This window comes from Notamacropus eugenii, chromosome 5 (genome assembly GCF_028372415.1).
Source record: "Notamacropus eugenii isolate mMacEug1 chromosome 5, mMacEug1.pri_v2, whole genome shotgun sequence".
Taxonomy (NCBI): domain Eukaryota; kingdom Metazoa; phylum Chordata; class Mammalia; order Diprotodontia; family Macropodidae; genus Notamacropus; species Notamacropus eugenii.
Genome location: NC_092876.1, coordinates 256,438,012 through 256,463,843, shown reverse-complemented (window position 1 = coordinate 256,463,843; position 25,832 = coordinate 256,438,012). Strand labels below are relative to the sequence as shown.

The 25,832-nt window shown below is 36.4% G+C and overlaps 1 long non-coding RNA gene across 1 annotated transcript in view; it reads left to right on the top strand.

Moving 5' to 3' along the window:
* Positions 1–25,832, top strand: part of LOC140505988 (uncharacterized) — a 109,018-nt gene that overhangs the window by 39,067 nt on the left and 44,119 nt on the right. The window contains exons 2-3 of the long non-coding RNA XR_011967726.1: positions 3,734–3,832; positions 15,636–16,106. This is a non-coding gene — a long non-coding RNA (uncharacterized lncRNA). The remainder of the gene's footprint in view (positions 1–3,733; positions 3,833–15,635; positions 16,107–25,832) is intronic.

Genomic DNA, 25,832 nt, shown 5'->3' with positions numbered 1-25,832 from the left:
TTTTAAGGATCGCATAGCAAGGTATAATAAGCACTCTTCACTTGAAACTGAACCGGTATAACATTTATTCTGTACACTAAGACCAGAGAAAACATCATTGAGGAAATATAGGAAAACAAAGCTCAACAAGGCAACAGAGGTATATACACAGCACCACCATCTCAATTAACTTTCACAGCCAGGAGGCTCCTTGATTAACAGCTACTTAAAAGGGTCTTAAGCTTAGCCACCTTCCCATGGGCAGGTTCCCCTGCAGTGAGTTTCCCTCAAGTTCTCATTCTCTTCAGCAGGTTCCTGCTGTGGCAGCTAATTTGCTCAACACTCAATGCTCCACACTCATTTTTTTCTTCACACTCATTTTCTCAGTGCTCTCTATATATACTGTTTTACTCGGCACCTGATTGGCTCAGCACGGAAAGGCATGAGAGCCCAGATTCATTGCTGGCTCTATGTGACTTGGCATGGGATGTATCCGTGACTGGTGGGATATGGTCACATGGTACTATTAATGGTCACGGAAGATCTTCATATTCCATTAACCCTACACCAAACCACACAAATAGACACAAAAAAAGTCTTTAAACAAGGTCCAACCCTCATATATACTTAAAAACCCCATTAAAAAAAGCCCCAGCCCTGGAGTCAGGAGGAACTGAGTTCAAATGTGGCCTAAGACATAACTGTTGTGTGACCCCGGGCAAGTCACAGCCCTAATTGCCTCAACGTTCCCCCCACTCCAAAACCTTAAACGCAGGCATAATAGAACCATTTTAAATATAATAAAAATACATATCCAAAAACCAGCATTATTTACAATGGAGAAACACTAAAACCTTTCCCAATAAATAGAAAAGTAAAGATAGGATGACCTTTTCTTAACCATTATTTGACATAGTTCCAGAAATGCTAGGGATAGTAATGAAATAAAAATGTAAATTAGAAGTACAAAATAGTGAAAGAGGAGAAAAAATTATTCCTATTTTGCAGATATTTTATTTAGAAAACCTTAGAGAGTTAACAAAGAATCTTAGTTCAGGGTGATTGGAAGAGTCTCCGTTGTTCTCTCCCCTTCTCTAAAGGGCAGTCTTGGATGAAGGGCCTCAGTCAGTAATAGGATAGGGCCAGCATTACCCTGATGGGCTTCTTCTGTTGATAGACATGGTTCCTTCAGGGTGTTTTGGTAAGTATCGTTGGCCTGTGACAAGGAACCTATCCACTAAGAGAATATGATCTGTGCTAAGCCTGGAGATGTAGTTGTAGTTTGTTGTAATCCCCTTTAAAGACAGCAGTTACTTAGCCAACATCTCACTTTGAACTCTTAAAAATACAATCCCTGTTGGGCATCTTGATAAATGTCTGTGGTCCCTTTATCTCCATGTAAATGACACTTCCCTATTCCCGGATATAAGGGAGTGTGCTGTAGCGGGGTAAGGATATAGACTTGTGGCAGTTTAGATCTTGAGACACAGGGAAGCCCCACAATCCTATTTATTAAATGGAGCTCCCTCCCTCCGGAGATCAAACTGGAAATAAGACCTCACAGGCTTAATGTGAACCTCAGGTGAGATAATGTATATACAGTGCTTTGCGAACCATAAAGCATTATATAAGTATCAGTTATCGTTAATATTCTTATTGAGAAACAGTATTACAGAGGAGTTTGACTAGAGATTTGCCTAAGACACTTCAGTAAACAGAGCAGAGATCACAATCCAGTCATATGCCTTAACTTGTTATTTCTTTCCTCAGCAGTGAAGTGGTGTGTTCTTTGTCTCTTTTTACTTTTACCCACCCTCATGGCTTTGGAAACATTTGTAAAGAGCTATAATAAGGCAACTACAACTGAATTAATATCAGATCCAAGACTGGATTGGACATTGACCAAGAAAAAATCCACCAGACTAGGTCTAGTTCTTGGGAGCTGGTGTTTAGAACTAGGGTTAAAATATAAGAATATTTGCATCCTATGATTCTGTTACTCTTTTTTACATATAATTGTACTTCTTTCCCTGATGTAGAAAATTTCTCATTAAAAAAAAAAACCCTAGAAATTTGGTTTACTGTGGGGGGAAGGTGGAGAATGGGAGAAAACCCTGTGGCTTTTTTCAGAGATTCTCTGGGGCAGGGAACCCATGAAAGCTATGGGAATTGATAGTGGCAAAATGCTGGTCAGTGTGACTGGGTTCCAGGCTGGTTCTTTCAAAGTAAAAGAAATGCTTTGGGGTTAGTGAATTTTCAGGGAATCACTAGGCCCAGGCCACATAACACCCCAGGCACTAAGTAAATAAATGCTTGTTGAATGAAGAAATGGATTTCTCCTTCAGTAGATTATTTTGTATCACATAGATTCATGATTCCAGTGGTGTTATGTTGGTTTTTAATATTTATGAAAATCAGAACTCTCCTAGCAGGGGAGGTATTGAAGCTGACCTTTTTGGAATGGGGGAGGGAGCAGGCAGACGTTGCACCAAGAAACACTATGCTTTCAGACTGGGAGAAAGATCGAATTAACTGCTGCAATTAAGGGAAGGAGGCCAGATAAAGAACGGTTGTTTCTAACAGCTTAAGTTAGAAGTAGTTTCTAACTTAGCACCATAAGCTGCACATGCAGGGTGAGTGATGAAGTGGGAGAGCAAGAGTGGCCTGGGATTCACCAGGTGCTTTTCTCTCTGTGCCCTATGGTGATGACCCACTCATGGGAAAGGAGTCTTTTCTTCTTCTTACTCCCTCTCTGTCCTCTTGGTCAAGTTTCCTTTCTTTTTGTACCTGACAAGTTCCTCAGCAGTTCAGTCTTAGAACACCAAGAAAAAATTGGCACATGATGAGTCAAATGCTCACCAGCACAGCTGCTAGCTGTCTGTTTGAGTTAACTTTGGAGGCCAATTCTTTTTCTCTTCATATAGTTGCCAAAGGAACTGGAGCATATGCTAAGAGAATTGCTACATATATGTTGATTTGGATCTCTAAAGAAAGTCTCTTTCTCCTCCAGTATGATTTTCCTTGCCTCACAGCTTTTACTAGCAGTAACATAATGTTAAAAGAAGTTGTGATTTCGGGAAGATAGTTGGATGAATTTTTAACAAAATGGAATATTTTATCTTGTAGCTGAAAGTAAGAATTTTCAAGGATTCATTTGTTTTAGCATACCACTTTCCTCATCAAAAGTGTAAATAAATAGCTTTATTAAAAGTCGACATAAACAAGAAATTAATGCACTAAGAGGATAAAGGCTTGCTGTATTGAAACACTATCTTAGTAGTTTCTTTCCTCCAATGTCTCCAGTTACCTTCAGGAGACACTCACTATGTGTCTTGTGGCATGCAATTAGTATTTCATGTTTGTTGATGGACATAATAACAGTATAGCTGTTTTTCTTTTATTTAAATCAGACCTGCACAACTTGTAAAGTTCTTCATGATGCAGACAGCTTAGACTAGAGGCAGACATACGATGGTTAGTTGCCACGGATCAGGACAAACAGGAGAGAATGCATGGTGACAACCCTCCATTTTGCTGCCCACTTGTATTCCTTTGGCAGGCTACCTGCCGTGTATTGTTCAGGCCTGATTTAAGTGGTCAGCCGTGGAGTGAGCCAAGAGCTACTTTAGAGTGGCTGCCCTGACTGTCCTCACCATCATCATGACAATACTAATGATAACTCACATTCCCATGGTACCTCTAAGCTTTATAAAGTGCTTTATATCCATTACGTATTTCTCTGCTCCTTCTGTAGATGGAGAAGGTGAAGCACAGAGAAGACACCTGAAGCCAGATCTCACCTGAATCCAATTCGAAGACACTTCTTGATAGTTTAAAGCTTCTTTCAAAGAAGGTAAATTGTGATTTCCTGAAAGGTGATCACTTAGCACAAGTATTCAAAAGCAAGAAAAACCAAGGGAAAACTGACATTTATAATCAACCTATCACCTTGAAAAAACCTTTGAAGATTCTGGCACCTCTAGACCAAAGCCATTTGTTCAAGTTCCTAAGGATATCTCATTAAGATTTGAAGTATAGTGTAAATGTCCTGGAAAATTTTTCATTTGAGAAATTGAGTCCGCTGTGGAAATGTCTGGACTTGGGAGTTTCTGGGAAGGGAGGAGTGGCCAATGTGTGATTTAGAAATTCCATGGTGAAATTGCCAAGATGTTTCACTGGTGCCAATATGGGCAGTTATTTTATATATTTTTTTAATTCATCTCATATTTTTGAAAGAATCTTCTACTAATTCATTCTGTAAGAATGATCTTTGTTTAAAGGGCTATTAAAATAGGGAAAAAGTGGTAGACATTTAAACTCAAACGTTGGCTAAATAAAGGGTGACACAAAATGAGTTCAAGTACTTGGGCATTTGTAAATAGTCTTTTATCTTGTACTTAAAAGAAATGTTTCTTAAGGAGTCATCTGGAAGCAATTTTATTTTGGTCTTTGAATGTGTTTTTTTTTACCCTTAGATGATGATGCCCTGTAGTGATGGACATTTCTTTGATATCTTTTTATCTAAAAAAATTCCAAGCTAATTCCAGTACCTGGCATTATATCCTGAGAAAACCACAAAGGTTCTGGGACTTCCATAAACAACTTTATTTTGAAAAAAATGAACTTAAAACCAAGTTACACAAATAAAATTTGTATTTCAAGAGTAATCATTGAATAGTTTTCAGTTCACTCTATTTATACATTCAACCCTGTTTTGTGGTGAGCAAAAAATTAATCCTACAATTTGGCTGGCTTGAAGGTAAAATTATAATGTAGGTGGTATTAGTTCACTGCATCCATTTCCCTTTGCTTTGCTATGTTGCTGTACATAGTGTCCCTCGGAGTCCCTCTTGTTAGAAAGAAATAATCGTCTATAATGTATTGATAGTACAGCGTGAATTATGTTATTGTGTTCAGTTCTAGGCATTACATTTTAGGATGAACATTGATAAGCTGGAACAGGTCCAGTAGAGCAGTCATGATGATGATGATTTGCAAGATCATGTTGTATATGGATCAGTCAAAGGAACTGGGGATGTTAGCGTTGCATAGGCTCACATTCATATGTCACAACTTGTTCAACCATTCTCCAAATGATGGGAAACACTTCATTTCTAGTTCTTTTTCCAACATAAAAATAGCTACTATAAGTATTTTTGTATGTATAGGTCATTATCTTCTTTCTTTTATCATCCTGAAATATAGACACAGTAGTTGTATTGCCAAGTCAAAGGGTAAGCACAGTTTGATAGCCTTTGAGGCATGGTTCCAAATTCCTTTGAGAAAGGTTGGACTGGTTTACAGCTCTAGTGCTTTAATATATCTGTTTTCTCACATCTGCCTGAGGATTTGTCATTTTTCTTTTCTGTCATCTTAGCTAATCTGTTGGGTATGAGGTGGTATCTTAATTGTTTTAATTTACATTTCTCTAATTATTAGTCATTTATAATATAACTATTGATAGCTTTAATTTCTTCCTCTGAAAACTGTGCATTTTTATCTTTTGATCATTTATCAATTAGGGAATGGCTCTTATTTTTATAAATTTGGTGCTCAGTTCCCTATTTATTTGAGAAATGAGACCTTTGAGAAATTTTCTATAAAATCTTCATCCCTCTGCCCCCGCCAGTTTCCCGCTTTCCTCCCTCATTTTGTCTGCATTGGTTTTGTTTATACAAACGCTTTTTAATTTTATGTAATCAGAACTATTCATTTTACCCCCTGTGAACCACTCTATCTCTTGTTTGGTCATGAATATTTTATCTTTCCATTGATTTGACAGGTGATGTTTTGCATGTTCATCTAATTTTGTTACATCACTCTTTATGTCTAAATCATATGTCCATTTTGAACTTACCTTATATGGTGAGATGTTGGTTTGTGCCTCGACTGCTTTGAAGTTTTCCCAGTAGTTTTTATTAAATAGTGGATTCCCCCTGCCCCCCATAACTGGGGACTTTGGGTTTGTCAGACATTGTTCCTGTGCTCATTTGCTTCTGTATGTTGTGTAGCTAATCTATTTCATTGATCAACTACTTCATTTCTTATCCATCAGTAATAAAAATGATAATAACATATGGCACTGCTAGGCCCCCTTCACTTTTTTTTTCATTGATTGTCTTGATATTTTTGACCAGTTGTTTCTTCAGATGAACTTTATAATTTTTTTCTAGCTCTACAAACTAATTCTTTGGTAATCTGATTGGTATGGCACTGAAAAAGCTAATTAACTTAAGTAGTGTCGTCATTTTTATTATATTGGACTGGCCTACCTTTCAGCAATTAATATTATTCCCTAACTCCTTAGCTGGTGCTCTACTCACTGTACCACCTGGCTGCCCCTAGTTTATCCTTATTATAGATAATAATTGTTTTTGATTTGACATAGATTCTCCTTAAAATTTTAAAGTGAAGCTCCATTTATTCCTGTGTTTTCTGGTTGTTTTTCTTTTAAATAAATGGGTATTATATTTTGTCAAAAGCTTTTTCTATATCTATTGATAAAATCATATATACACATATTTTGATATAATGGTCAATTAATATTGAACCAGCCCTGCATTCTTGGTATAAATTTCATAGTCTATGATCTTTGTTATATATTAGTATAGCTGATATTTTATTTAAATTTTTTTGCATCAGTATTTATTAGGGAAATTGGTAAATTTTCTTTATTTTAGCTCTTCTGGTTTAGTTATCAGTACTATATTTTGTCATGAAATTTGGTAGAATTTCTTCTTTACCTATTTTTTCAGATAGTTAAAGTAGTATTGCATTTAATTATTCTTTAAATGTTCGGTAGAATTCACTTGTGAGTCCATCTGGTCCTAGGTTTTTTTTTCTTTGAGAAGCTCATTTATAGTTGGTCCAATTTTTTTCTAAGATAAGGTTACTTAAGTATTCTTTGTCTCCTTTTTTTCACCTAGGATATATTTATATGTGTATATAGATAGATAGACAGACAGACAGACAGACAGACAGACAGATAGATAGATAGATCGATCGATCGATCGATAGATAGATCTGGCCTCAGGCATTTACTGGCTGTGTTACCCTGGGCAAGTCACTTTACCTTGTTTGCCTCCATTCCTTATCTGTAAAATGAGAGGGAGAAGGAAATGACAAACCCACTGGTATCTTTGCCAAGAAAATCCCAAATGGGGTCATGAAGAGTCAGACATAACTGAACTGACTAAACAGCAGGAACATAGTCTAGGTGAGAGGGGGTATGGTGATGCCTCTGTTTAAGGGAAGGAGTTGGATGTGAGGTAGTTAGATATGGAGAAGGTGTAGTGTGGGAACAGAGAAACATTTCTGATCAGTGCTACTTAATGCTACTTTTAATAAGGCATTTTAGAGTGAGGAAGGTGTGACTTTCTATATCCATTGCTCTAACAAGAGAATGTTGTTAGTGTAAGTGGCAGTACATGGGTAGAGGTTTTTGAAAAGAATGCAGGTAGCAACGATAAGAGAACACATTTATAGACTTCAGTAACAATAGTAGTTTAACAGTCATGAAGACCTTTTTAGGAGTCTGAGATCACTTGTACTTTAAGGTAAGTTCAGGGTCAGATTTTTATTTAAAAGGTGGAAGAGAAGGACCATTAATTGGTGAAATGAAAGTAAGGAGAGGAGAGGTGAAGAACATGGACAAAGATGTTCTAGCGTAGTAGAAAGAGTGCTGGGTTTGGAGTCAGTAAAGATCTAGGCTCTTATCTTTACTATAGCTTGCTATTACCTATGTGAACTTGGGTAAGTCACTTAATTTTTAAACTTTATATTTTTAATTATTTCATTTTATGTTAACTTTAATTATTTTTAAAGACTGAGTCCTGTTTATATCACTCAAGCTGAAAGTACAGAGGCTACGCAGGAAGCTGAATCCATTATTAATAGCACAGGAGCTTTGACCTGCTTCCTTTTTGATTTGGGCCAGTTTGGATGTCCTTTTACAGCTTGGTGGTCCTCTGCTCCTAGGGCCTCACCATATCAATGCCTAACTTAGTGTGGACCTGTGATTGGCATTGCCCACTGTCACTCAGAACTTCTGACCTTGAGATCCACCAACCTTAGCCAATATGGCAGCAGGGATTACAGGAATGCACTACCACTCTTGGCCATTTATCTTTCTTTAGCCTCAGTTTTTTTATGTGGAAAATGGGGATAGTAATAGTTTTATAACCTACCTCATTGTGATGAAAATACTTTGTAAACCTTAAAGTGCTATATTAATATGACTTTTTCTCATGCAGATCCATGAAAGGGCAGAGCTAGAGGTCTGAGAAAGGCCCAGTCTATTATAAGTCAGTCAGCCAGCTTTTTATTAAGCAACTGTTATGTGGCAGGTATTGAGCTTAGTGTCAGGAATAAAAAAAGAGGCAAAAACCAGAACTTTAAGTGATGCATTGATTTTCTGCCACAGTTACTATCAACACTGCTTTGGAATCAGAGACACTTATTAAGCACCTACTATATGCCAGATGTGTTCATCTCTACACTAAGGGAATTTCCCCCCTCACATCTGTGATTTCAGTGATACAGGAGGACTACTCATGTAGAAATTCTGATCAATAAAAATTGGAAACTTTTTTTTGTAACTTACAGATTTAGGAATTATTCAGACTACTGAAAAAAATTGTGTTTTTTCTGTAGTTGCACAGCTAATAAATGTCAGAGGCAGAAAATGAACCTGCATAATGTTCCATCTACTATACTGTGGTAAATATGGATATTAAAGAAATTCACAAATTCCCTTTTCCCTCCTGATCACTTTCTTCTCCTTTGCCCATTGCTTTTAATGTAACTATTAGGGTAGAGGAAAGAGAACCAGGGAAAGATCTAGGATATCATTTTGAATCCTCTTGACTCAAGTCTCATCGCTCTAATTCATCCTACACTATTATCAAAGTGGTTTTCCCCAAAGGTCAGATCTGACTGTGCTATTCTGTATTCAGGGTTGATGGAAATGTTTGTGTCACTTGTCCACGAGAACACAACTTAACACCTCTTAGTTATAAACAACATTATACAAACCATGAACGTATACATTACCCAGATAAGACTTTTAAAAAAGACTCATTGTCTCTCCAATAGGGACAAGAATCATGTAAAATTCTGCAACAGACTTAGGGCTGTTAGAAAGACATATATTTCTAAGTACTACTGACAATGTTGGAAAAGGAATTAATGAAAATGTGAAAAATAGTTGAAAATTACTTGAAAACTACCAACTGCAGAGCCAAGCTAGTAAGTTTTCTTTAATTTGGTAGCCAGTGTGTTTTGAAACTAAATTGAAAGCAATTAATGGCATTTGCCAGACCCAAACTAGAAAGTCATAACACTACCTAAGAAGTGAAATTGCACCTGAAATCTACTTCATTTCATGCATTTCTATTAAAGAGATTGGTAGGATTCAAAAAAGAGCTCGTCATTTCATTTGGAGGAGCTTTAACATTCCAGGGCAAGACATCCCAAACTGAACATGTCCAACACTGAACTTAGTATTTTCCTTTAAATGCTTCTCCTTTCCAGATGCCACTTTCCTTCCAGTCCCTTATGTTTGTAACCACAGAGACAGTCTTAAATCTTCACTCTCTCTTACCTCACATATCCAATCCCATCGATGTCAAATAATGTAATTTCTGTCTCCCCACAATGTTGCACACACAGCTCCTTCTCTCTATCGTGCAGGTGCTGTATTTTTTCAGGCTCTCATTACCTGTCTCCTAGATTGTTACAATAGGCTCTTAATTTGTCTTCTGACTCAAGTCACCTCTCCAGTCCATCCAGAATAAAATAGAAATTCCTGTTTTGCATTTAAAACCCTTTATAATCTGAGCTCAATTTATCTTTTCAGCATCATTGAATATTACTCACCCTCTCACGTTCACTGTGATCTGGCCAAATTGACCTCTCTATTCCTTATAAATGACAAGCCATCATTCCCCATGCCCCAATGCACTCCTGGGGAGTGCACCTACAAAGCTTAGAATCCTTCTCTACAAAACCTACCTTTTTGGGTCTCTCATCTAGTTGATCCCTTCCCCAAGATAACGTTATATTTATTCTCTTTATAATTATTTTGTATATACCTATATGTATACTTACTATCTTCTCCATTAGAATGTAAACTCTGTGAGCAGGGATTCTTTCATTCTTTGTATCTCTAATATGTATCTCTAGTGCTTAGTACTGTGTCTAGTACATAATTTCTGCTTAATAAGGGCTTATTGACTGATTAAAGTTTTTTTGTTTCTGTAGAGAATTTTGGTGGATAGACTCCTCTACCCTAAAAATGGAAAGTTAGGTTCATAAGGAGGGGAATTGGGGTGCAGATAGTACTAAAGACCTTTTCTGGTAAATTGCAAGATATGACATCTCCTATGAGGTTTTCTCTATTGCCTCATGATAATATACCTCAAGGAAGACATTTAAGCTGCCCAGGAACTGAAGCTAAGTTAACATTGTGATGTAATCCAAAAGAAAGTAATGGTGTTGATTAACGCTGCCAAGGGGGTGTGTAGAATTTATAAACCATTACATGTCATGGTTATTTTGGAGGACATAGTAAAGAATACTTGATTGGGTGTCAGAGGCATTATGTTTGAATCCAAATTGTGCCAGTTACTTACAGTATGACCTTGGGCAAATTATTTTTCTGGGCCTTGTGTTCTCATATGGAAAATGAAGGTGTCAGACCAGAGGTGTCAAACAAGGCCTTGCACAGCACTCCTGAGTGTAGCCTGAAGCAGCTTAAAATGTAATTGAGAAATATTTAACAAAATAAAATATAATAACACGTTGATAATATTACATTTTAAGACTAAGTCAATAGACAGCCCTCAGGAATTCTCATGTATAGTTAGGTGGACCCTGTTTTTATTTGAGTTTGACACTGTTGAACTAGATCATCTCTGAGATCCTTTTCAGTTCTAAATCATATAATTCTATAAATGTTCAGATCATGTTGTAGGTGTGAACAGCCATGGGGGTGACTCTTATTCTTGTTACTATAGCTTCTTATATTATTTATTTTCTTCTTTCCCAAGACTGGTGTATAAACTTAAAGAGGGTGGTGATATGGAAGGAAGAGACTGCTCATATTGGGGTGAGAGAGGACTATCTTCCTTGAGAACAGGGATGTAAAATCAGTTTTGTCCTCTGGTGGTGGGAGGAAAGGGTAAAGAAGCTGCGCTGCTGTCAAGGAGGGCTTTCAGGAGAGCTGGTATAAATATTTTTCTTTTTGGAGGTAGTCAGGATTAAGTGACTTTCTCAGGATCACACAGCTGGTAAGTGTTTGAGGCTGTATTTCAACTCCAGTCTTCCTGATGCCAGGGCTGGTTCTCTATGCACTGTTCCACCTAGCTGCCCCAGAAACAGTTTTCTGAGGGTAAGAAAGATAGGTGTATATGATGTTGGGGATACAGAGATCCAATTTTGCTTTAGGTGCAGAATGATACTCTTTTCCCACTAGACAGCAATAGTAATTTTGATTGGGGATTTCTTTAAATGCCATTACATTTCCCTCTCTAGCTGGATGCAAGATGAATATAGTAAAAAGGCCAGTTTTCATTAGCTCTCATGACTAACTTTTCTTACCCTAAAGGTTAAATTTCAGTGTTTATATATGGAGGCTTGTGATGCTTTAGTTAAACCAAATAATCCAAACTTTTTTGACCTTCCTAAAAACTGATTGATAAACAGAATTGAAGGTCAGGTCATCAGTTTGCTCTTTTTACTACTTATCTGCAGACTGTGGAAAATAAAGGAATATTAACATGTTTTAACTTAGCAAATAAATATTTCATTTAGGGAAAAATTAATTCAGGTGCATGACAGCAACTTGGACAAACTGGCTACTAGATGGAAACAACAATCCAATGAGATGCCAAGTTATTGAGCATCTCACTTCGTAGTTATTCTAGCAGATACTATTTCCATTAAAATAATGAAGAAATAGTGTCCCAATAACAACGATGTCCAAAATTTTTTGCAGTTCTAGAAAGGTGTGTGAAATTATCGCATTATATAATTAATTTGATTGTTGTAAAAATGTTTTTTAGTAATCCTAAAAGAGATATTTTCATTGTTTTATATTTTTCTTGCCTAGAATTAAATAATCAGCTTGACAGTGTACCTATTAAAAGACAAGATAGACTTCTCTTTGCATAGATAACTCCAGAGAAATCCATCCCATTCATTTCAATGGTGCAAAGCATTTCATCTTAAAATTACCATGTTTGGTACAGGTTCCTGAGAATGAGGTGAATAAAATCCTCATTCTTTGCATATACTTTAGGTAAAGGTTTAACTACAAACTTCTCAGATTCCTTCCAGTTCTTCATCCTTCAGCTTCTCATCTATGCATTTAATTCTAAAATTAGAATTTTTATTCTTCTTTGATGCAGTGACATTGACTCTTCAAAGCCACTAGAATGTCATTTAGCACATTTTTCCAGTCCTCTTTCTGGTTCTAAATGCTTACCGTTAGGCAGAAGAGTATTCCATTAATCCCTTTTTATAAGAATTTGGATATTATAAGAATATGGATAAATTATCATTTATCCATAAATAGTAACCAATAATTGTTCCAGGTTTTCAGCTCTTCTTTGTGGTGGCTGCTCAGAAGGAAGTGGTTGAATGGAAGGTCATTGATCTGAATTCCCCACATGGCTTAAGTATCTTGTATACAAGTGAAATTTATGCCAGATACATCCTAACTTGAGATCAAAGTTGTCACTTTCATTAAGGATCAATCTAGAAATTCCATATTTTGTCCTAGTTTGACATTAGGAAAGTAGATTTGTTTGGAGGCCTTTTTAATTTGGCTCCTTTCTGAACTAAAAAAGCTGCCTTTAGTCATTGCATATTGAAATTATCAATTCTTTAACTAATGATCTTCCTTTTCAAATAACTTTTGAAAATGTACAGTAAAACTAAACAAATCAGCAGAGCAGAATGAACACATTATTGTTCCAAGAAGTTGTTTGGCATCATACCCTTAAATGACAGTTGCACAGAGCATGGAAATGTTTCTAAGGGTCAAGAATTTAGAAAAACATATTACATGTGCAATCTGGCATAAAGTGTTCAATTTGCTAAGTAAATAATACAATTTTAAGTGCCAATTTCCTTTTTTACTTCATGATTTTACCTGAAAACATTTTTGCTTGTATGTGGTTACCACATAAAAGTTGTAGATGAGGATTACGTAGTATGTGACATTAAAACTTAGACTGGTAATAAAATTTTAGTGGTATAGGTGGAATGGTAGACCCCTGACATCAGTGTTATTCTTGAGACCAGGACCAGTGCAAGGCACAACTTTGAAAACAGATGAGGTCTTCTGAGCAGCTGTGAATAGTGAAAACGTCAGAAAGTATGAATTTCAAGTTGTTCCACTTACTAGCTCTATGAGCCTGGGGAATGGATTAAACTTTTCTGTTTGTCATTATCCTTTTGGGAATTGTTTATTCATATTCTTTGAACAAGTCTTTTAGTGAATGGCTTTTGGATCTATGTCTATCTTCACATGAAGATTATATCTACATTCATGTGTGTTTATTGTCCATATATCTTGGATACCAAATCCTTATCAGAGAAATATGATACAAAGATATTTTTTCCTATTCAGCTGCTTCCCTTTTTTATGCAAGTTGCAATAATTTTATTTGCGCAAAACTTTCTAGTTCCACATCTATATTATGACCATTTTGAAATAATCTCTGTTGTTTGGTTAAGAATATGTCTTTTACCTATAGCTGTAAAAGGTATGTGATTTGCTTTTCTTCTCTGTCTTTTTAATTTTAAGGTAACATATCCGTTCTATTTTTAATTCCATGTTTCCCTGTTCTGCCCACTCTGGAAGCAATGGTGGGCTAGATTCATTGATGATTGGTGTAGAACTTTTGACTTTCTCTGTTTCCCAGAATGAAAAGAAGATTGGAGGGAGACTTGGGATAGTTTACCACTCCTTAGGCAGCCTGTGTTTGTAGTCTCAATTGTGTTTGGGGTCTCAACATATTGGTGCCATACTTGTGTGGATACCCAACCAGCATAGTACATTGAAGGTAAGAACTTATAAGCTCAAGTAATCCACCAGCCTTAGCCTTAGCTGGGTAAAAGACATTACAGGTGTGTACCACCATTACTTTCTATTATTGTCTCTTGGACTTATTATATAGAAATGGTCCTGACTTTTCTGGGTTTATTTTGTAGTCTGTAAATTTGCTAGAGCTATCAATTGTCTCAATAACTATCTTTGATGATTCTTCAGGATTTTCTAAATTAATCATTTTATAGTGTCATCACCAAACAGGGATAGTTTTTAATCTTCTCTTTGCCTTTTTAAATGTCTAATTTCTTTCTCTTCTGTTATTGCTATGGCTAGCATTTCTAGATTATATAAAATAAGAGAGATAATGAACTTGCTTGTTTTACTCCTATATTTATTTGAAAATCTTCTTGGTTATCTTCATTGCAAGGTGTTTTTTTTTTAAATTTCAGATAGATAATTTTATGATATCTAAAAAGGTCTACCTATGCTTGTACTTTGTAGGGTTAAATTGTTGTTTTGTCTTGTTTTGTTTTGTTTAGCATATATGAGTATTGTACTTTATCAAAGGCTTTTTGGGTCTATTGAGTATGGTTTTGAAATTTTGTTTTTAATATGATTATGTAGACTGTTTTCTTAATTTTGAACTATTTTTGAATCCCTGGTATAAGCCCAACTTGGTCATAATGAATGATTTATTGGGTGAATTGCTATGGTTTTTTTGACAGAATGTTTTTAAAGTTTTTGAATCAATACTCATTAATGGGTAGAGCCAACATGACAAAGCAGAAATACATACCTTCTGTGGTCTCCCTCCAAAAGCCCTTAAAATACCTGTAAAAATGACTCTAAACAAATTATAGAGCAGCCGAAGCCACAAAATGATAGAGTGAAACAGATTTCCATCCCTAGACAGCCTAGAAGGCCAACAGGAAGAGTCTATCACACCAAGATCTGAGCAGAGCCCCACCCAGTGAGGGCCACATGGGCAGAGACAGGACTGGTACAGGCTTTATGGGCAACTGCTGCAATTTCCAGATTTCTTAACCCACAAACGCCAAAGACAGCTTCAAAGGTCAGTAAGAAAACTCTTTCACCTGGGTGAGAGGGGAGCAAGGTCAGGCACCATCCTTGGCCCCAGAGAGGCTGCAGCCACTGCTACAGTAGTGTCCACTTCCAGAGTTCTTGGCCTACAGACCTTAGGGGAATTCAGTGGCTGCTTTGGGCCTCAGTCATGAATGGTGGTCCCAGGGTGAAGAGGAACACTGGTGTGGTAGAGCTGGTGGCAGCTGTGGAGAGGGAATCCTACTCCCTGTTCCAGGGCAGAAAAAAGTGCTTTTGGTTGCTCAAAGATCAGAGTGCAGGCCAGAAGAGGAGTAAATAAATACCTGTCTCATAACTATGCCACTTTGGAGGAACTGAAAACTTACAGGTCTCTAGAGATATCTTGGAGAACAGTTGCACAAAACCTTTGAAGCCTGCACTTGACAAAAGACTCAAAAGTCAAGTAATTGGATGGGAAAATGACCAAAAAGGGGAGAAAAAAATAAGACTATAGAAGTTTACTTTCTTGGTGAAAAGTTATTTTCTTCTATCCTTGCAGATGAGGAAGAGCAAAGCATACATCAGAAGAAGACCAAAGCATACAAGTAGAGGAAGACAGTAAGATCAAGACTCCTACATCCAAAGCCTCCAAGAAAATATTCAATGGTCTCAGGCCATGGAAGAGTTCAGAAAGGATTTTGAAAATCAAGCAAGAGAGGTTGAGGAAAAGTTGGGAAGAGAAATGCAAGCAAATCATGAAAAATGAGTTAACTGCTTGCTAAGGAGACCCCAGAAATACTGAAGTGTTTACAAAACACTTTTATAAATAGATAAACCCAGATGCTAAAAGAGATCCAAAAAACCATTGAGAAGAATACTTTAAAAAGAAGAATTTGCCAAATTGAAAGGAATTCCAAAAGCTCACTGAAGAAAATAGTTCTTTAAAAATTAGAATGGAGCAGATGGAAGCTAATGACTTTATGAGAAAACAAGAAATTATAAAACAAAACCAAAAGAATGCTCATTAATGGTAAGTGGTCAGTTGTTCCCCTTTGCTTTATTTGTCTCATAAAAAGTCAGAGTGATTTCTTTCTCAATTTTTGAGAATAATTTGTGTAATATTGTTAATAGTATTACAATATTCTTTAAAAAATTTGATAGAATTCTCTTGTGAATTCTTTAGGATCAAAAATATTTTTCTTTGGTAGTTTCTCTGTGGTTGGTTATATTTCCTTTTCCCTAGACTGGGGATTATTTAAGATTTCTTTTTGGTCTTCTGTTAGCTTAGGTGTTTATGTTTTCTGAAGGTATTCCTTGACTTTTTTTTATGGTTTCTCAGTTTTGGTAGCATATAACTGTGTATAGTAGGTTCTGATAATTTAATTTATTCTGCCTTTATGTGATTTCACCTTGCTTATTTGATGTTTTATTGATTTAATTTTCTTCCATTTTCATTATCAAATTGGCTGAAGGTTTATAAATTTTATCAGTCTTTTGAAAATATCAGCTTTTAGTTTTGTTACCATTTTTATAATCCTTTTGATTTATAGTTTAAATTTTTCTCCTTTGAGTTTTAACATCTCTTTTGTGCCTATTTTGTATTTAAGTTTTTAAAATGTCTACTTAATTCATCAATCTTCTATTTTTCTAATGTGTGTTTTAGGATATGGCATTTAAAAAGCTTCTAGAGACATAATTTCTGGGTAATTTAATAATTTTATTAATAATGCCAGCATTTTAATAAACAAGTATGGTCATTTGGTCATCTCTCTCTGATCAAAGTTACAGTCATGGCAGTGGGCTCAAGGTTTATATGTTCTTTTGGAATAGGAGTGTTCAAAAGGATGGCAGTCAGTTCTGATTGGCTAACGATCAGAAGCGAATTTTACAAAGAGAAGTGGGCTTACTCCAATGAGGGGGTGAGAGTGGCATTATGTCACCCTTGGACAGAGAGTATCTCTATACCCAGACCACCCCCAACCTTGCATAATTTTAAAAAAAAGGATCCATTTCCACCCAAGCTTGATTGAATGGAATTCGCCTTAGACTAGAGATTCCTTGTAAGTTTGGATGGGATTGTATAGAGGAAGTTAGCTCAACCTTCAGAGACTGAAGTCTTGAAATGAGTATAGAGGAAATGGGGAAATTTGAATCTTCTCAAATCATTGGTTAATAATAAATAATAATATTAATCATTATATAATACTGATAATATTTATATGATAATATAACTATTATTAATAATAGACCTTTTGCTTATTTTTTCTTTTGTTAGTAAGTTATTGTTTTTTTTTCCATTTTTTATGTGTTAACCTAAAATAAGACTACTAAAGCAGCAACAGCAAGGTTCTTTAATAGAGGAAAGGTAATTGCAATTTGGGACACGATGCAGCCAGCACCAAAGTACTGGAGTGCCCTGGAAAAGCAGAAGAGACAGGGTTTAAATATGCTTGGTAGGGGCTTCTCATGGAGATATTATTTCTTGAAGTTGTTGCATAAGTTGATTTGCAAAGTAGACAAAAAGTTCATAGAAAAAGCTGGAAAGGCTTGAGAAGTGATGACCTCTAGTCAGGACAATGAGCTTCAGATGTAGCAACAGGGAGTTTCCAGAGAAATCATAAGACTGGCTCCAAATGCTTCATACCTGTCTAATCATGGGGTCAGATAGCTCTTCTGATGGCTGCATTCAACATATGCATTTTTCTAAAAACAATTCTCTTCCCTTTCTGTCTATTCTAGACTATTTTTTTTTTTGATTCATGGCCCTTCTATTTATTTATTCCTTCCTTAATCTCTGTATTCCTTGTGAATTTAAAGCTTTCAAGGTACTTATTTTAAGTTTCTTCTTCTAAACAGTTTGTGTTATTGCCTTGTAGATACTGCCTTCTTTTTTTCTCTTTTGCTTTGCTCTTAGAAGTATCAGTTAATTCCTGCAGGAGATAGCATAGAAGTATTGCCACAAGGTAAAAATTTTCCTGTCTCCCTGATTGTGCAGTTCATAATTATCTCCTGCCTTCCCCATTCTCAGGTAGTACTTTCTTTAAGCAACAGATCATTTGAGAATATTTCCCATTGTAAAGATCTCATTTCGCATTATAGAGTCTCTTTTCCTACCCCATTCCCTGCTTCTCAAGGGAATATTTATAAAATTATTAATACTACCACTGACTCCAGTTCAGTTCTCCCTTCCTTATCCCCTTTCTATCCATTCTTTTGCTACTTTACCCATTATTTTGTAGTCCCTCTTCTTCATGAGAGACTGAAAGAAACTATTTTCGCTTTGTTTACCAATGACTTGACAGAGTACATCACACAATCTCTACTTTTTTCTTCCTCCTCTCACTTTTTATGCACACCCCAGTTCTGCAGTTTAGTTCCACAGCAAACATTGATTCACCTGTAGGTATAGTGTAAAGTTTATTGTATGTTGTTTCAGGCCTGTTCCTCCACCATCAGTTCTCCTACTGAACCTTTGTCTCCTTACAAAAAAAAGAAATCTCTTAATGGTCCCTCCTTTTTCCCCCCTTAATTTTAATCTCACAGATAACTTTTTTTTTTTTTAAAACAATTAGTTTTTCCCTCTTTTTTTCCTGAGGTAATTTATTTTATTGTTCTTTTCTTCTTTGGTATGGTATAATTATTTGCCTTCCTTATGTTTCTTTTGTCTGAGATGTTTACAAAGCAAATAATGTGTGTATGTAAGAATACTTCAAATACTCCTCTTTTGTTGAATAGTCATCTCTTTTTGTTAACGATTAGGTTCTGATTTGCCAAGTTAGGATTGTAACTTGGGTTCTTTTGCTCTTCCAAACACATCATTCCATTCCCTCCTGCAGTTGCTGGTAGATAAAATGGCATATTTTTGTGTTATTTGAAATTCTTTCCTTTGAAAGTCTTAGAATTGGCTACTTATCATTGGAATTGTTAAATCTAACTATTGTCCTAGAGTTTACCAACTAGTTTTGTTGCTGTTTTTTTTTTTTTTTTCAGTTTCCCTACAGGCAATCTGTAGATTCTTTTGATTAGCTTTTTTCTCTTTTTCTGTGTTTGGAAATTCTGGTGAGTTTCTTGTATTATTTCTTGCATTATAGTGTTCAGATTTTTTTTCTTGTCATGTTCCACTGGGAAACCTATGATCCCTAAACAGTCTCTATAGATCCTGTATTTTAAGATCAATATGTTTTGCTTGTACAGAGATAATTTCTTTTTATTTTTTGCTTCTTTTTCTCCAGATTGTCCCTCATTTCTGTGTATTTGTATTTAGTTCTCTTTTTTGTTTCTTTTGAGAGACTTGGCACCATGGATTCAAAATTTTCTTTTCTGCCAATTATTTCTGCTATGGAGACCATAAATTCTAATTTTCATGATTCTTAGTTCTTTCTTGAATGAGTCAAGAACACCCAGCTGTGTTTCCATGACCTTTTGGGCATCAGTAGGGCACTCTGCCTCATTAGTTTTCATTTTCCTTTTTCTTAGAATGTTTATTCAGAAATGTTTGAACTCATTCAAAATGTTTAAACTTTATGTATCCTGGAGACCATCTTCCCTCCTGTTTTAATGTCTTCCCTGTTGATTTATCATCTGCTGCCTCAAGTAAGTCCTTTCTGTATCACATAGTCAGCCTATGTTCTCTTTTTCCCATTTGATTTCATCAGTTTTTCATAAACAAAATTCCTTTTCTGACCATTTCAGCCACCAAACTTTGAAATATGAAAAGAACAATACCTTATAGCCTTCATGGCTTGATTTAAACATGTTTCTTTTATGGAAACTCTTTTAATTCTTCTTTTAGCAACCAAACTGTGAGTAGGAAAAGAGGATTAGTACCTTAGATTTATATTCAGGCAGGATTAAAACTTTCCCTTGAAAAGAAGGAGAGTGTTATGCTTACAAAAATACCTTTGAAACAACTTATTCTAAGATTTAGTTTTCTTATACCAATAGTTTCTCAGTAACAATTAGTGCTAATTGTCACTTCCTCAGCCTATAGCTGGGTAGTCCTCCCTAGGATCAGGGAAGTGAACTGGCAGAAATTAAGTACATTTTTAGACTTAACCTGTGGGTCATTCCTTTCCTTGTTATATGCTATGTCTCACTTTGAAGCAACACAAGTGTGACTGGGAACCCAGACAATCACACTACAAATGTGTGCACACCATACATTCATCTAGTTCCCTCTAGTGGTCAATGGCTGTGTCTATATACAACAAAGACACAAGAGGAGAAAATTCAATCTACGCAGACCATCATGGCAGCTCTGCCACACAACTCCTGGAAGCATCATCTGGTCTTCATTCCCAAACTCTCCCCCACACAATTCTGTATGTCACTAATGTTTACCATTTGAAAAGATACCATGATTCCATAGTATTGCTTGTGCTTAAGTGCTCTTTCTCCTATAGCTACTCAGGTTCATTTCTGGTACTTGACTTCCTCCCCCTCTAACTCTGTGCCAAAAGTAACAGGTTTAGTCTTTTTCTTGGGATCTTAAGGAATGATGTTAATTTTGGCAACTTTGGTCACTGTTACAGGCTATGTGCTAGCCTCGTCTACTGGGTGATTACAGAAATTTGTCTACACAAATGAAAAATAAAGTATGCCCAGATGTTTTAGTTTTCTAATTAGGTCCATCTTTGTACAGAGATAGGCATATTCCACTATACCCCCAACACCCCCTTTCTATTGCATTCGTGGGAAACTGATCAAAGAACCACTGTTCTAGAAAAGTCATCAACCAAAGTGTCTCAGGGCTCCACTCACCATCCCTGTGACTGGTCAGACTAAAATACTCAGTCCAGCATCTACCCCTCCCATATAAATATATTGTCTCCCTCTACTGGAACATAAGATTTTTGAGGGCAGGGATTGTCCCTAGCACTTAACACCATGTTTTAATACCAGTATAAGCACTAAAGACTTCTCATTCATTCATGCATGACGAGGCTAGCACATGGTGAACTTCTAGAATCCCATCTTTTAATTTTGGACTACGTGAATGTATTTTCTATATACCCAGTGAGTATAGGGGGCCAAGGGAGTAAAAGGGATACCAGGAATCTGGAAGAGTTAGAGAAGTCTACGTCAGTTCATGGGCTCTTCCTTCTTCCATTTTAGTGACTTGTATTAATATGCCCTCTTTGAATAATGTATTTTTACAATTAAAAATGCTTAGCCATATTCTGCCCTCCATGAAGCTGCCATTCAAGGAGTAAAAGGCAAAATGTGCTAGAAATACTTTGACATACAAGCATGTCTTCCTTCCATTCTTTAAGTAATTTTCTTTTACTATAGACAATTCTACCATAGAAGGTAGGTCAGGCAAAGAAGCTGGCATTTTTCACTGTAATGATCTTCACTGTCAGTTTAGTTTGGAGAAGTGTATGTTTTCCTTAATTATCAAGGACATGATGCCATATGCTGAGTAATTGACATGGAGATGTGCAGTAACTAAAGCTGACCCAGTTTTCTTTTCCAATGAATAACATCAGAATCGTACACCAATGTCATAGCTACCTTGAGAATTTTTCTTCTGAAAATGATCCATTCATTCCCAAGCTTTAACAAACGAAATGGTCAAGGTCTGCCATATAATTATTTGTTGATGACTTGTATTCCCTTACTAAAATAAAAGCTTTATTAGATCAGGGACTATATCTTAGCTAGACTTTATATCTCTGCCACTAACACAGTGTCTGTCATATTATAGGTTCTTAATAAATGTTTGTTTAGTTGAATGGAGCTAAAATGAATAAAAGCATAGAATAGCTACTTAGAATAATTAGAGGAGCATAATTTAGGGAAAGGTGTCAAAAGTTCCTTTGAAACATTGAAAATTTCTTCCACAACAGACAGCCTAAAATTTTACCACTAGAGAATCACCTTTTTGTGTTAAATAGTTACTGGACTAATATTGATATCCCAGTGTAAACTAAATGATTTCCATCCTTCAGGATAAGGGCCAGCCTGAGAGCACTGGTAGTATACAGAATGTGTCATGGAAGTGAGAAGAGGAACCCAAACTTACTCCTCAGTGTGGAGGAGGACGGTGTAGGGGACAGGATAAAGGGGAGAAGCCTGAACCTAGCAACAAACATTTTTGTATACCTAGACCATTTCTCAAGGTTTTTAAATTAGTGTGCCAGCATATCCAAAATAATAGCTCAACTCATAACATGCATATAATTCCTCACAATGCTTAATTTGACAAATGGCATTGAAGTCCAGAAGGGTTTGATTTGCCTAAAGTAACATGCTAAGCTAATGACAAAGCCTGAGTGTTCAGAACAAAGTTCTCTAGGTTTTTAGTCTTTCTTTTATGCCATACTACAGTATGGAGGGTTCTTCACTGAACCTTCAAAGGGCTTATGGATAAAAGTTGTAGGGGATATGTGAACTTAGACTAGAAAAACTGCATTTTTATTTTCATAAAACTTTGGTTTCCATTGTAATCCTATTCATTTTATTTTACACATTTGAAAGTATCATTCTGAGAAGTGAACCCTTTGCTTCACCAGACTGCTGTAGTGCTCCATGACCCAATCATTGTTAAGAACTATTGCTACAGAGAAAGGAGTTAAAGTTAAAACTCAAATCCCATTCATTTTTCTAGGGGCTAGTAACCCTAGTAAGAGGTTTTTTAGTGGTGGTGCATGTTGAAATTATTGGCTTGGATTTTGGATGATTAGTTAGAACATTTCAGTTATTTATGGGATTTCTGTTCTCTGTGACCACTGATAATTGAATCCTCTACATGTATTTAGAACCTAGCCCATTGTCTTACACATAGACCAACTTCCAGGTTAAAAAAAGTATTAAAAAAAGCTCAGTGGAAGAATTAATATTAAAAACTAGACTGGGCAGGTTGCCAGAGTGCTAGGGAAACATTAGCTGTAGCCTATTTAACCACTGGGCTGACTGCCTCTCAGACACCGATGCTGCACATGGCCATGATTCATTTATGGAGGGGCTGTCCGTGTTTGTCCAATGTGTCAGAGTGTTGAGGCAGCCAATATTCAGGAAGATGGAGAGGTATTTTTTTTTCTTTTATGAGCTTTAATTTATTAGGCAAAGCTATAAATCCAGATCGCAGCTTTGGTTAATTCAGCAGGTGGTCATGACTGCTGGCCCAGTGAGCTGGGTGATATAGAGGAGAGGTTGGGTGATGTTTGAGCTGCAGACACCAGGTGAAGGAGTGCCATCTTCCTGTGGTCATAGAGTTAGAGACCCTGAATGGCTCTAGCATAATTTTCCTAAGCCTCCTATTTGTGGTAGTGCTTTATTGGAAATAAACATAAAAACCAGTGACAACATTTTTCTCATTTTACTGAATATTTAGTAGGGATTTTTCCCCCAGAAGATAATCAAACTATGGAAAGTATTGATTTTATAATGTACAGTATATGACTTGATGAGTGAAAAAGCATTTATTAAGTGCTTATAATGTGCCAGGCCCTGTGTAAATGCTGGGAATACAAAGGCAAGAAAGCAAGACAATCCCTGTCTTCAAAAAGCTTACATTATAAGAGAGAAAGATAACATATATAGTTAGAGTTGGAGAGTGTTGGGTAGATGCTGGCATGGAAATGGCCAGAAAGTGTCATGCTGGCTCTGAAGCTAGGCTAGATAACGTGAAACCCCCGATCAAGTGGTTAGGGTCCTAGTGTTGGGAATGCTGGGTCATAACAGAGGAGAAAGAAGAAGCTGGGGCTACCGTAGGTAGATCTCATGTGGTAAGTACAATAATTATTGCACAGTAGTGAATCATGTTGTTGTTATTTGTCCTTTGTTCTCTAAGAGGACCTATGACATCAGGAGAGGGTTGTCTTGACTTGCAAGTGAATTGAAGTGAGGCAGGGCTGTGCAAAGTCACCAGCCTCACTATCTCCTCCAGAGTCATCTGGGTCCAGTGGCAAGACATAGGTCAAGGTGACTGATGATGGCCCCAGTAAATCATACTAACCTCATGATGGAAGTATTTTATTTTGGTCTCTTCTCATGCTCTGACTGTATACAGACAACTTAGTAAAGACAATCAGTAGAAGTAGTCACTGTCATATAACTAGTTATTTCCTGACTTTAATCAGCTGGGAAAAAAATATTGTTTAGAACTCACCATATCCAGTGCTTCCCAACACTCTTCTTGAATAAAGTATAGATGGTATAAAGGTGTGAAGTTTCTGTAAGTTCTAAAAGCCTTTGGTCAGTAGAATGTAAGCTGTTTGAGAGTAGAGATTGCCTTAAACGACCCTAAGTTTCTCTTTGTTTGACAACAGCATTCTTCAGATGATATTGCATGGAACATTGCTGCCTTCTAAGATTTAAAGTTGCCTGTCACTCAGAGGTCCTTCCAGGGACAAATGATAGGCATAAGTTTGTAGCATATTATTAATTAAGAACTGCCTTCAAGAAGCAGAACAAGGCATAGTATTAGGGAAAAGTGACCAGAAAAGGAGGTGACTGGGTCCAGAGAGCAAGAGAGAAACAACTGGCATTCACTTAATGTTAAGAGACCTAGAGGAATGACCTCAGCAGCCTGGGACGTTTTAGAAGAGAAAATAAAAATGAGTTACAGGAGGTGAGAAGGTGTGGATGGGCTGCAAACTGTAACAGTGGAGGGAGTACCCACATTGAAGAGATCATGGATCCACTGATAAATGAAAAATGTATGAAAAGTGAAATCTAGAATGTCTACTTTTCACTTTATTTCTACTTATTTATTGAAATCTATTTGGGGTGATGATTGGGAGGAGAGAGTCAGAATATATGTGTGTATGTGTATATATACATATATACACACGTATACATCTACACATACATGTGTTGGTATATATTTGACACAAATGCATAATACCTTTCTCATCTCACTAAAAATCATCCTAAACTTCTAAGATGAAAAAAATAACCATCACATTACCCTGTAGTTAGCAGTAGTTTCAGATCATTTGGGTCTGGTATCCATATACAGTAGCATTAATTGACATTTATTCAGTTCCTTTAATGTAGGGGCTACAGAGACAAAAGTGAAATTCCCTGCCTGCAAGTAATATATTTTCTGGATCAAGAACAAGACCAACCACTTTCATCATGTTCATTGACAAGGTCAATTTCTTTCAAGTAATTGAAGCTATATTCATGACAATTCTAAGATCATTGAAATTATCAACTATTATTTGTACTCTCTGTTGAGATATATATAGGTACAAATTGGAAGTTCCAATATATGAAGTATGTCTAAGTTTAAGCAGTGCTATGAACCCAATTCTCAAGCTTGAGGATCAAGATGATAATCCTCTTAGCAAGGAGTAGAGGACAGTCTGCATCCAGAAATAGTCTTCTGATAGCTCCCATTCTTCTGTTCTTTCTGGGACACATACATACACACACAAAAGGGAACATTTGCTTCTCACCATGACCATAAAATATATATTTGTCAGTGCTGGCTTGGGAGGATGAATCAAACCTATTAAACATAATCAAGAAGTACTTACTTGACAATAAAAGCTACATTTTAAACAGCTCATGTTTCTGTCCCCAATTTTAAGAATGTATCTTTTGAGAAAGCATCTCTCAGATGCCAGATACCATGTGTACCCTTTCAAAGAATGAGCCAGCTGTGACTCATTAATGCACCTCAGGCCTCTCTCATAGTTCCCCAATTCAGCAAACAAAAATGATGGAAGAATTGGTTTACTAAACGCAAAATTTAGTCCTTAGGGTGCGATGATGAGAGATGAGGATATAGTCTATTCCCTAGTAT